This window comes from Pogoniulus pusillus, chromosome 12, assembly GCF_015220805.1.
Source record: "Pogoniulus pusillus isolate bPogPus1 chromosome 12, bPogPus1.pri, whole genome shotgun sequence".
NCBI classification, from domain to species: domain Eukaryota; kingdom Metazoa; phylum Chordata; class Aves; order Piciformes; family Lybiidae; genus Pogoniulus; species Pogoniulus pusillus.
In genome coordinates this window covers 20,333,817-20,346,375 of record NC_087275.1, presented here as the reverse complement: position 1 = coordinate 20,346,375, position 12,559 = coordinate 20,333,817, and the positions used below count along the sequence as shown (strand labels likewise).

The 12,559-nt window shown below is 48.5% G+C and overlaps 1 long non-coding RNA gene across 1 annotated transcript in view; it reads right to left on the bottom strand.

Annotated features, from left to right (window-relative positions):
* LOC135180211 (uncharacterized) overlaps positions 1–12,559 on the bottom strand; it is an 18,842-nt gene extending 6,283 nt beyond the window's left edge. The window contains exon 1 of the long non-coding RNA XR_010304331.1: positions 12,474–12,559. This is a non-coding gene — a long non-coding RNA (uncharacterized LOC135180211). The remainder of the gene's footprint in view (positions 1–12,473) is intronic.

Here is a 12,559-nt window from a genome sequence, read left to right as displayed (position 1 = left end):
GCTGGGTGGCATAAGGTGCAAATTGGCTTGCAGAAAACCCCAGGCAAAGCCTTTGGGTGCCACAGTGCTCTGCTGCTGGGGTGCAAGCCTAGTTTACCTACCCATCTGCACCTGAGTCCAGCTGCTGATCAGATCACATCATCCCTGCACTTTGGGGAGGAAACGTTCAGCCTTTCCTCCTTCCTCCCTGTCTCAGAAAGAGACCTCTTTCAAGCAGTGTTACTTTCAAGCTGTTTCTCTGGAAGAGACCCACACAAGCAAGGAACACAAGGAGCTCAAGAGTGCTGGCCTTCTTTTACCCACACATCCTGGGGCCAGGGGTTTGAGATAGGACTTCAGATACGCTTAGCCCATCCTGTTCTTTGGCCAAAGCTGCGGCACAAGCACTCCTGCCTCTGCACAAAGCCTTCGCTTGGTTGGGTATGGCAGAGGAATGGGTCACACACAGCACCACTTCAGCTCCCTCCCTTCCCCCTGCTTTTGGGACTATCTTTAACCTGGGGGCTGCGGCAAAACGTGGAGCCAGGGAAAGACTGAGAAGCCAAAGCGAATGCTGATTAAACAGGGTAGCACAACAGCACAGGAAACCCTTTCAACAAGGCAGGCGGCAGGAGGCAGATCCCAACACGTCAAGCCGCAGGCCATGGTGGCTCAGCGGCTGAGCGTCACAGGCTGCTGGCAGCCAGCCGCGGGCCGGTGGGCAGCGTGTTGTGGCTGGGAGCAGCCTGAGAAGGCTATGCCAGTGGGGAGGGCGGGCACGACGCCTGGCTTGGCCGCAAAGCCTTCACTGCTGCTCTGGGAAGCCCTGCGCTTGCAGGGAACCAAACAGCAGGCACTTAAGCAAAAATGAGGTTTGAAAATCACTGCTGCCTCAATCTTCTTTATCTTGTGTTTTCAAAATGCTGTGGGAGAGGCTTTCAGGCTTTCCTCTGCAGTTGTACAGAGCAAAGACCATTTAAAAGCTAATAAAGAGCAACTCACAATCTGCACAGAAACACCTGGCTCTGTGAGGCTGGGGGAGCAGCATGCAGCAGAAGCACAAAGCAGAGTTAGGGCCAGGCCTGATGAGGCTCTAGACAGCCTGATCTAGTGTGAGGTGTCCCTGGACACAGCAGGGGGGTTGGAACTAAATGATCCTTGTGGTCCCTTCCAACCCTGACTGATTCTATGATAGTACAGCTGTGACAAAGTCAAGGGAGAAGATGCTCTGTGCTCTTACTTAGAAGAGCAGGTGAGAACACATTTGCAGATGTTGCTCCTTAGGGCAGGCTCTGCCCCACAAGCAGCGAGTAACCCTTGGCTGTGGCAGGAATAAGGTCCCACAGCCTGCAGACACAACATGCACGAGAGACAAATTTACCCAGTTAGTCTCCCTGAGTCTCCACCACCTGACTGGATCAGAGGAAACAAATCCTGGCAGAGCTAGTTTTCACATGAGTTCATACTCGACCCGGCATCAACAGGGACTAGATCCAATGGATTCCCTTTTTAATCTATTTAAATGATTGCTTTTCTTAGTCCACTAACAGGCAAAACATACCACATCCTGTGCTGCCACTACTGGTGCCTGCCATGCATTTTAAAACTCCCAGTGAGGCTGGCTTTGCCCCAGCATTGTCTTGCTCTTTGCTAAGATGCTTAACTAGGAGCATCGTAGGAGGCTAAGCACACCACAGTTATAACTGATATCCAAAAGCACATGTGCAATGGGGATAGACATTGGCAAAATCAAAGTCTAGAAGTTTGTATGCAGTGAATATAAAGTCTGACTTTATGTAACCTTTGACCAGTCTCAGGAGCTCACAAAAATCCCAAACCTCTTCCTTTTTAAAAAAGCAACCAAACAAGAAAAGAACTCAGAAAAGCACCTTTTAAATCTGCTCAGTATGTTAGTGCATCCCAGCTTCAAGAGATGCTAGATGCCTTGAGATTAACTTAGCCTGACCACCAGCTTCCCACCAGCTGGAAAGCTTTCATTTCACAGTATCTTCCCACTTGTTTCCAATTCCTGAGCATGGCAGCATCCCATTGCCCAGTGCAGCTAGGGTACAACTTGAGTAGTGCTACTAGATGGGTGGGAGGTACCAGGCTTTCTCCCAGTATTGAAGCTCCTTGTTTTTCCCTACACCCCAACTGAACTCCCTGCTGGAGGACAATACGGAGGACAAGGAGGTTGATCATGAGGAAGCTGCACTGCATGGCTGCTGCTATAGCAGTAACCATGGCCTGGGAGAGCAGAGAAGCAAAGGGACACTGACCACTGATGAGCAGCCAAGACTTTGTGTTTCTGCTTGACCTAAAATCCAGTTTCAGATGATGGTTTACTAAGGAAAAGCAGTACTGCTCCCTTGCTCACCAAGTCAAATTGCTCTCAGGACCAGCCTTATTCTCCTCTCATTCTTTGGGCTCCTGACCCATTTCTCAGTTCACCAATTCCCAGGGAAGAAGTTTGCTTTGCTGCAGCAAACCAGGACAACCAACACAGATGCAGACAATCTTCTTTGCCATAGCTACAACCTGCAGCATGTACTGCCCTCCCCTTCACCAATGCAGTGTTTTGTTTGCTGGAAAGGTCGCAGGTATGGGACATCTCCAAGGCCAAAAGCCTTGCAGAGCTGCAAAATGATGGGCTTCCTTCCCATCCTGGGTTCTTTCACTTCAGAGAAAGAGAACTGTGCAGAACTGCTCCTGGCATCTCCTTCCTGGGGCCATGGCAGTGCCAAGGATGCAGTCCGAGACATGCTTTTGGAGAGTACCCTTTCTGTTTCCTCCTCACAGACCTGCCAGAACTAGGCAGCTCTGCAGCCCTTTGCCCTGGGTGGTGAGTGAACCATAGCAGCTCACGTGGCATGTGCCAGCATGCACCGTGCCACAGGTGGCTCCAGCTCATCACTGCCTGCCTTTCTGCCATGGGAGGCTCCTGCTCAGATGAGTCTGGCTGAGGCTTTCCACCCATTTTTCTGGCAGGGAAGTGGCTTTGCAGGTGCTGCTGGACTTTCTCCATTCATTTCTCCCCAGCAGCAACCAAAAAAAGCTGCTCCAACCTCAAGCTCAATGGTGAAAGCAGCAGTAAATACCTGTGCTGGCAGCTTCCCCAACAAAGCAAAACGTCTGGGGAGTCATCATGCCTCATAAACAGCCTGTGCCAGTGGGGAAGCTGAGGCCTCCCTGATCTTTTCCTTCCCCTCTCTGAGCTTCCCTCACCTCCCATTTAGTTGCCTCCTTCCTGAAGGAATTAAAAGAAAACAATCTGAAAGGCCAACAAACACAGAGGAACACAACAGCTTCCCCCTGCCAGCAGAGATGCGTGCCCGAAGCTGGCGGTGTGCCATTTTCACCCCTGCTGAGAAAGGCAGTGTTGAAGTATGCCTGGATTGGGGTCAGGCAAAGGGTACAGCCCTCCAGGGGCAGCACAGCTAGCCCAGCTCACCCTCAGAAATGAACTGCTCTGCTCTGTGATGTTTTGGAGCCAGTAGGGCCATGCTAGCCCCCTGACGGGCTGGAGTGGGCCAGGAAGAGCTGCTGCTGGGGAGGCTGTCATTCTCTTAACAACAGTAACTCATTCCCAAGAGATTTTACACATCTGACTCCTATTAAGATCAGAAGAATGCTGATGTAAGGGAACTGGCCAGTGTTGTGCTTAACACCTGCAGGGAGCTGGGACCACTCCTTTGGATGCCACCTCCTCTGCTCCCTCCTGCACCACAGAGTGGATGGGCTAGGGGGATGCACAACACCCTGCTGCCTCCTTTCACCTGACAGTCCAGTGGAGTGCCTTGAGACACCCAAGAAAAAGATCCACAGACTTTAAAATCCATTTTCTTCCATGTCAGATTCTCTGAACCACGAAACCATGCTCTGATCTGTGCTGCAAGGAGCCCTCGGACATGCCGTCAGTTTGTCCCCAGTGTGAGATCCCGGGGAGGTCTTCCTCAGCCCCTCTCCCTCTGTCCTTTGCTTGACTGCAGCCGGTGTCACAGCTTGGCACAGCAGCCACAACAAGGCAGTGTGGCTATCTGGGTACGGAGCCGACCCCCTGATCAGCTCCACGGCAAGGTGCAGCAACTCCGGCTGCAACTGCATCCCCGCTGCTGTTTGTGAACAATTAGCAGGGCTGTGGGACAGGGTGGGGCTGGGTGAGGTAAGAGGGCAGAGGCAACATGGATGGGATCTCAAGCCATTTCAGCTTTTTAATGCAGCTCCGAGGGAGGGTCGGGCGTCTGTGCATGTGTGCCCACCTACACTGCGCTCCGAGGGAGGGTCGGGCGTCTGTGCATGTGTGCCCACCTACACTGCCCTCCGAGGGAGGGTCGGGCGTCTGTGCATGTGTGCCCACCTACACTGCGCTCCGAGGGAGGGTCGGGCGTCTGTGCATGTGTGCCCACCTACACTGCGCTCCGAGGGAGGGTCGGGCGTCTGTGCATGTGTGCCCACCTACACTGCGCTCCGAGGGAGGGTCGGGCGTCTGTGCATGTGTGCCCACCTACACTGCGCTCCGAGGGAGGGTCGGGCGTCTGTGCATGTGTGCCCACCTACACTGCGCTCCGAGGGAGGGTCGGGCGTCTGTGCATGTGTGCCCACCTACACTGCGCTCCGAGGGAGGGTCGGGCGTCTGTGCATGTGTGCCCACCTACACTGCGCTCCGAGGGAGGGTCGGGCGTCTGTGCATGTGTGCCCACCTACACTGCGCTCCGAGGGAGGGTCGGGCGTCTGTGCATGTGTGCCCACCTACACGGCACAGGCGCTCGTCTGCCCGCACGCCCAGGCTTACAGGTGCACGCGTGCCCGCTGCCTGCCCGCACACGTGGGCACGCCTCTGCGCACACAGTCACAAACACGCTGGTAGTTTTGTGTCTTTGTGGCGAAAATCGGCCACTTTTCAAGGCAGAGACCTCTCAGAACACCTATGTCGTCCTCCCCCCAGCCTAGGCAGTAATTCTTTGCTTTCGGAAGCAGACTACAAAACTGAAAGGTGACGGCGGTGACACTCTACTGCTTGTGCAATGCTTTGCTAACCTAATCCTGCCAACAGCTCGATACCACAGCACTTTGCAGCTCTCCCCTTAAGCTACTCCAGCCCTGCTCCCTGTGGTCTATCAAAGCATTCGGATGGTTGCCTCAGGGTGCATCCCTCAAGGCTGTCAAAGGTTCATCACAGCACTGCTGCAACCCTGTAATTCACTCATAGGAAGCACTCACTACCACTGTCAGAACGAGATCACATCCCAGCTGCAAAAGGAGGAAAAGTCCACTTGTGTGGCCACGAACACTGGTACAGTTGTTCTCATTTCAGTATTTCCAACCTAGTAAACACAGATTGGATCAGACCAGCATTCTCCAAAACCCCTCAGAATTCCCCACGTTAAAAGCTTAAGGAAGAATCAAAGCATAATCCTGCTCCAAGCAATTGGGAAATAAAATGCTCATAGGGAAACCCCTTTCCACATCCAGGTCACTTATCACAGCGTTCACATTACCTATAATAAATATTTAAATATTTTCAGACCCCTACAAATGTTCTTAACAGTTACAATAAATAAAAAAAGAACAATTACATACACATACATATTTCAATAATTTTAGCATAGTTAAATATTAATAGAATTATTATATAGTCCATAATTATAAATATTAAAATATCATTAGTGTTTATTATATTTGTACACACCTATAAGTATGTGTATATAAGAGTTTTTGGTTTACATATACATACATGTATATACATATGAAATACATACAATTTTACAAGCAGAATAATGATTGAAAGCATTATTTTATCAGTCTTAAAACTTCCTGCCTTTGCCTTCTGCTTCTGTGTCCTGCTGTAGCAAGCAAGTTGTCTTTACCTCCTCTCTAGCAATCACATGAGATACAGGAGACAAACTCCTACAGTTTCTTATTGACAACAGCTCCTACCCAAACCAATCCCACCTCAACAACAAAAAGCCAAACCTAGCAGCAAGGACTTGGGTCCAAAATGTTTCATGTGAGTGCTGCTCCTATATCACCAAAAAAATGGAGGAACTGAGAGTAACTTAGTTCTGAAAGTTTATCTTTGCAGACATTTATTCCTCCCCTCGTCCCCCAGCTGCCTTCTTCACCACACTGTTATGTGTGTCTTTGCTGATGCAGCAGCAGCCTCAAGCTTACACTCTATAGTTTTCAGCCTACAGAGAAGGTATTTACCAGTTAGTTCTTACATGCATGGTACACACAGAAAAAAGTTGTCAGTTGCAGTGGGAGATTGCTTTTACCAGCAGCAACATTTCAAGCCTTCTCCTGCCCTTCTGCTGTTTTCCCAAGCTCTGTTTGTTTTCCTAGATTTGCTCTAGGACTTAAATATCCCAGAATCACAGAATGTCAGGAGCTTGAAAGGGGCCTCCAGAGATCAGCAAGTCCAGCCCCCCTGCCAAAGCAGGATCACCTAGGGTAGGCCACATAGAAATGAATCCAAGTGGGTTTGGAAAGTCTCCAAAGAAGGAGACTCACAATCTCTCTGTGCAGTCTGTTCCAGTGCTCTGTCACCCTCACTGTGAAGAAGAATCTCCTCGTGTTGAGGAGACAACATGTTCCACATTAACAAAATTCACTGGAAACCAAGATGCAAGAGGAGCAAAAATTTCCAGCCAAGCAGACACGGTCCCCAGCAAATCTAGATCCATTTATCTCAGCTAAAAATGTCCCTTGTCCCTTCCCAATGCCTGGTGGGTGCCAAGGGCTTCATGCCAAGCCCTGGCCACTCCTTGCCAGCCACGTGAGCAGCAGCTCCATTGACATACCAGAGGAGACCTTCCTCGAAGGTCTTCCAAGCAGCTCTAATTACCTTCCTTGATCAGATCTCAAAGCTGCTCTGCCATAGCCAAGTCATGGGATCAGATGCAGCTGGGAAAAAATAATGCACTCTTGGGCAAGGTACTGGGCTGTATCAGGGAGCTGTTGCTGAGCTCCCCAGTGAGGCTGCTCATGGGGAGACTCAGCATCATTGGCTTCCCAAAATTTTTATTTCTGCAGGTGTCTGTTCTGGGGAGAAGAGCAGACTGGCTCTTGAGAGATGCTGGGGATTTGGGGACAGCTCTGCTGCTAACCAAAAGAGGAGGTGGCTAAGCCAGAGAAAGAAAGTCAGTGCTGCTGCTGGAGAAGTCTGCCAGAAGCCCACAGCCAGCTCAGTTTTGCGTTTGCCACCTCCCCCCCCCCCCCCCCCCCCCAGCACAGTGCTTTTAACTCCTTAATGACCGCCCTGAACAGCCAGTCCAATCCTGTTTTGCCCAAAAGGCATCTGGGCAACAGCAGTGAAGTTAAGCTGTCAGTGCAAACACCTGTGCTGGCAGCAGAGTTTGGCTGCAGATCTGAGTTGTGACATAGTTAATATATAATGAGGTTATTAATAGTGTGTTGTGATCACCAGGTTCCCACTGAGTATGTAATTGGTGGGGAGCTAAGAAATAATCATTTAAGTATGGATTAAATTTGGTCTTGTTTGACATCTCATCCTTTATTCAAAACCATTAAAAGAACCCAGGCTAGGAAGATATCCTTGTTCTTCACCAGAAATGCTCATATCCAGGTGAGATATTTTTTCTAAGAGATGTGCAAATCAGAGGTTATGAATGTCTCCAAGGAATGGCTGCTCCAAACTAGTGCCTAGGTTACATTAAATGCTGTTCTCTTGTCTCAAAAAAGCCATTAAGCTGCAAACCTGTCTGTCCCATCTCAGATTTAATTCTTGACTGCAAACAATGCAGCAGACTTTAAAGGCAGCTCTTAGATGCCTACATCTCCTTGTTCCTGAAAGCGCAGGTGCAAGGCGTGCTGTCACTGCAGGGTCACCTGTCTGTACCGCCTGGGTGCACAGGTGTGCCTGCAGCCACCACACATAGCAGCAGCCCAGCCTGCCCTTCTTTTCTTTAGGTGTGCCAGCTGCCACTGTAAGGGTACTTAAGTCTGCTATCTTAGCCTCCTACTCCTCTTCTGTGTCCTGCCCTTTGAATCATGATTGAACACATCCAGAATTGAAGGGTGAAGCCTTAATGACTCATGGGAGTGGGGAAAATTAACACAAGGGATGGACCATGTGTTTCAGTCCCTGGTACAAAATTTTCTTGCCCTCTGTATCATGCAGAGCTTTATATGTGCTCTGAAGGCTGGAGACAGCAGGGCTCTGCTCCTCTGAAGAAGCTGTTCCATCATTTTGCTAAACACAGCTGCCAGCACCCCCTGTAACTCGGCCTAATTGTAATGCAACCCATTCACTGTAGGCTTTTTCCTCTCTCCTTTGCAGGGACTTTCTGGTTTTTCTCTCTGCCACCTACAGTGTGGGTCCCCACAGATCCTTCTTCCACTTACTCCTGCCTTGGCTGGGCCAAATTATGAGTGATCTCACTCCAGCAGCAATCAAACAGAGCAAGACACAGGAAAGACTGGTTCAGTGTAAAGAAAGCCAGCAACTGAAACAAATGTGGAGGAGAAGGAAGAAAACAAAGAAGGCAGCTGGAAAAGAAAAGCACATTTTGGAGTTATGCAGCATCCTTGAACAAAATCAGTTATTCAACTACTTGTGAGGGCACTTATTTGCATTATTCATAGGGTATTAATTACCCAACTCTCTTTTTTGTTGAGTCTTTGCCATTACAACTCAACACCTGCAGCAGGTAGCCCAGCAGCACTTTGCTGCCTCCGCTCCCCCCAACAGAGACTATTCAATTTTCTCCTCCTGCCTAATTATGACAATTACTTTCTTATCCTCCTCTTTTATTTCCCTTTACTCACATTGTTTGAGCCAGCTATTACAGCTTTAATGTTCTTGTAGCAAAGCTGCTCTTTGCAGAGCCCCCACCCAAGATGGCACTATGATATTAAGCTTTTATCAGGTAACAGAACTGCAGCTGAAATCAGCTTTCCACCAGGTGTGTTTCTGACATCTCCTAACAAAAAGAACTTTGTGAGCTTGTTTTTTTTTTTTTTTGTTGTTGTTGTTTGTTTGTTGGTTGAGGTTTTTTTTGTTTTGTTGGCTTTTGGTTTTTCTCTAGCTGGTGCATTTCTGCATTGACTTCTCTTACCATCCTTTCCTGCTCAGTGTGCTCTGGATGATTGTGGATGCACAGCCTCTGAGACTTCTTCTGAAGTTGCAGGTGTGCAAAGGAAGAGCTCATCTGACTGCCTAAGCACAATGTCCCAGCTCCTCGAAGATGAAATCTTTGGTGTCAAGAGTCTAAGCATCACTGAGAACTCTTACTTATAGTCCTCCTGCAACAGGACCAGGACCCATGGGCTCCTCTCCTGCACGTCCCAGGTCACCATGCCGGACACTTCTTGCAGATCACAGCAGGTAAGGTGCTTACTAATTACTAACGACACCAACAAAGAGCCAAAAGAAACCATTTCCAAGTGCTAGAAATACATGATCAAGTCAGAGACTAATAAAACAAAGGGAACTGGGTTAGTCAGCAACACTCACTCAAAGCTGTGTAGGTTATTAATTAGGCATAAATTTTCATAGCTAGGTGGAATGCAGCACACCCAATTTTAGGTCTCCAATAGGCTGCAAGCATGTAAAAGCTCCCTCAGCCATCAGTGGAGAGAAAAAGATGAAAATTCAGTGTATTTATTCATCCTACCTTATGAGGACACCATGCTGTACCTGTGTGAGCTGAGTGTCCTATATTGACCAGACAGAGAGAGCAGACTGCCCAGATGAACTCTGGAGAACTGGGCTGGACAAAGTAAGGAGAGCCAAATCCCATCAAGGCTGTCAGCACTTTGTTGTTAAAATATCCCCAGGAAAGGCCTACAATAAGAAGTTCCTGTGATATGCCTCAGGGTATCACAAGCTATGACAAGAGTTTTAGTCTAGGAGCTAGAGAGTTGGGCTCATGACTGTGTGTTGCAGAATCTCTTGAGGAAGAGAGAAAGACTGTGGCAGCAGCAGAGTCGAGTATCTCATCTGATGGGTCCTCCTAGGGTGAATGCTGTTTGTGAGAGATTGCTGTCAAAGTTAGTTGTCTGATAGTTTTGGGTTGAGTTGACCAGGCCACTGGGCTAACACTAGGGTTATGTTTATGGACAAGGACAGAAGGAGCTAAAGAGCTGTATCTACCACCTCTGTGAAATGCAAGGACTAGGAACCTACAATAACTAATGCTTTCTCTAGGGGTAACCAGGTCATCAACCCTTGAGCTAACAGTGTTTCATTGGTCTCCTGTGTTAGGGCTGCCCCAGCATAGGCATGGAGGTTCCTGAAGGGCTGCAGACAATTCTGAAATCAGCTGAGGATTCCTGAACATAGGGAAGTTTATGACTGGAGGGATAGGCTGGATAATAATTTCATTGTACTGGGGCTTTGTGGCAGGGAGGCTATGAGAATGGCTTCTGTGAGAAGCTGCTGCTAGAGAAACTGCTTTCTGCATGCCTGATAAAGCAAATGACAACCAGCTCCAACATGGACTTGCTGCTGGCCAAGGCTAGGCCAATGTGCAACACCTCTGTGATAACATACTGAATAAGGTGAAGAGTTACTGAGCAAGAACAACTGCAACCACAGAGAGGACTGAGAATATGTGAAACAACTCTTCAGACGCCAAGGTCACAGAAGGAAGAGGGGGAGGAAGATCTCCAGGTGCCAGCGAGGAGATTCCCCTGCAGTCCATGATGAAGACCATGGTGAGGTAGACTGTCCCTATGCAGCCCATGGAGGTAAAATGGTGGAGCAGATATCTACCTGAATCCCATGGATAACCTCATGCTGGAGCAGTTAGATACCTGAAGGAGGCTGTGACCCTGTGGGAAGCCCACACTAGAGCAGGCTCCTGTGGACCTATGGAGAGAGAAGCCCATACTGGAGCAGGTTTGCTGACAGAACTTGTGACCTCACCATGGGGAGCCTACACTAGAATAGTGTGTTCTTAAAGGACTGCACTCTGTGGAAGGGACCCCTGCTGAAACAGTTTATGAGGAACTGTAGAACATGGGATGGACCTGTGTTGGACAACTTTCATGGAGAACTTTCCTAGGGGAAGGATAGCACACTGGACCAAAGGAAGTGTTGAAGTCCTCCTGGTGAGAAGGAGAGAGTAGAAGAAACAGCATGTGATGACTGTAATCTTCCACCTGTTCTACTGCTGGGGGGAGAGTTAAAGAAAACATCAGGAGTAAAGTTGAGCTCAGGAAGGAGGGAGGGGTTGAGGGAATGTGTTTTTAAGAGTTGGTTTAACTCCTCATGATCCTACTCTGGTTTGATTTGTAACATAAATCAAACTAATTTCCACATGTCTGGTCTTATTTGCCCACGATCATAACTGGTGATTTTCCTATCCTCATCTTCACCCATGAGCCTTTCATTTTGTTTTGCACAGGGCATCCAACCAGAGTCAACTCACCACACTGATGTAAGTGGGTCTGAGGAAATTTAGAATGAAATCAAATGCTGCCTGAAGATGCAGAAAGAGGTAGGCTGCCAGCAAAGATTGTCAGTTTGTGTTTTGCAGTGGGCTGTTCTGCTAAGGCAAGGGTTAAGTCAGGGTTAAGAACCACAGGAGAGATAACTAGAGCAAAGCTGCCCAGAAGGTGAACACAGCCAGCTGGTGGTAATAGTAGGAACAAGTAAACTCTTGTAAACACCCAACCATTTCCACTGGTACTAAACAAATGTATTCCATTCAGCACACCCCAGGCACCAGCCTCACATTCAGTGATCAGCCAAACCTGCCACTCACTTCTCTTTACAGTGAGGGTAACTTCTGCTTTCCTGAGACCCAACACACCTGATTTACCCTTTGTCTTAAGCCTAGGCCACGACCCTGTCTGCTTTCCCACTGTGCTTTCCCATATGCTGGGTGCAAATCATAATGCCCTGTTCAAAAATTTGAATCTGGTCCAGAAAAATCAGCACTGAGTTAACTCATTTTAGCCTCACAGGAGAATTTAATCCCACTTCTGAGCAAATCAAAGGCAATTTCCCTCTGCATGATGCAACTCATATCTTAGCCAGACAGGTTCTTCAGATGCTTATATAAAATTTCAGCTGCTGCTTAATGCTGCAGTTTGGCGATGTTGAGCTGAACCTAAATGAATTACAACAACCCTTTTGGCCCAGCTCTTAGTTTTTACAAGACTACAAGAACCAAACAGAAACTACAGCTTTTTGTGAGCCATCCTGAGCCCTAACAACAGGCTTGATATCCTTGCTTACAGACCCTGAGTTGGTACAAAGAAAACCAAGAACTCTTTCACCCACGTGGTAGCCATTCTACTTTGAAAAGTGTAATAGGACCCCACAGAACAGAATGCAAAGCCCAAGACATCTTCATCTTATGTTAATCCATACCCTAACTATTGTGCCTTCTGCTGTGTGCCTTTGAAAACAGACCTGAACAAACCAAAGACCAGTTTTTCCCCCCCAGGATGCTACCCTCACTTTGGCTTGTTTAGCCTCGAAGGCACATGCACATAGTGACCCAGGCAGCTCTTTAGACTCTCACCTTTCCATGTGGTCCCTCAGACACAGGAGTCACAAACTCCCACCCACGTGGCACCAGTGCTAATCAAAGCCCAAAGGCAGTGGAAA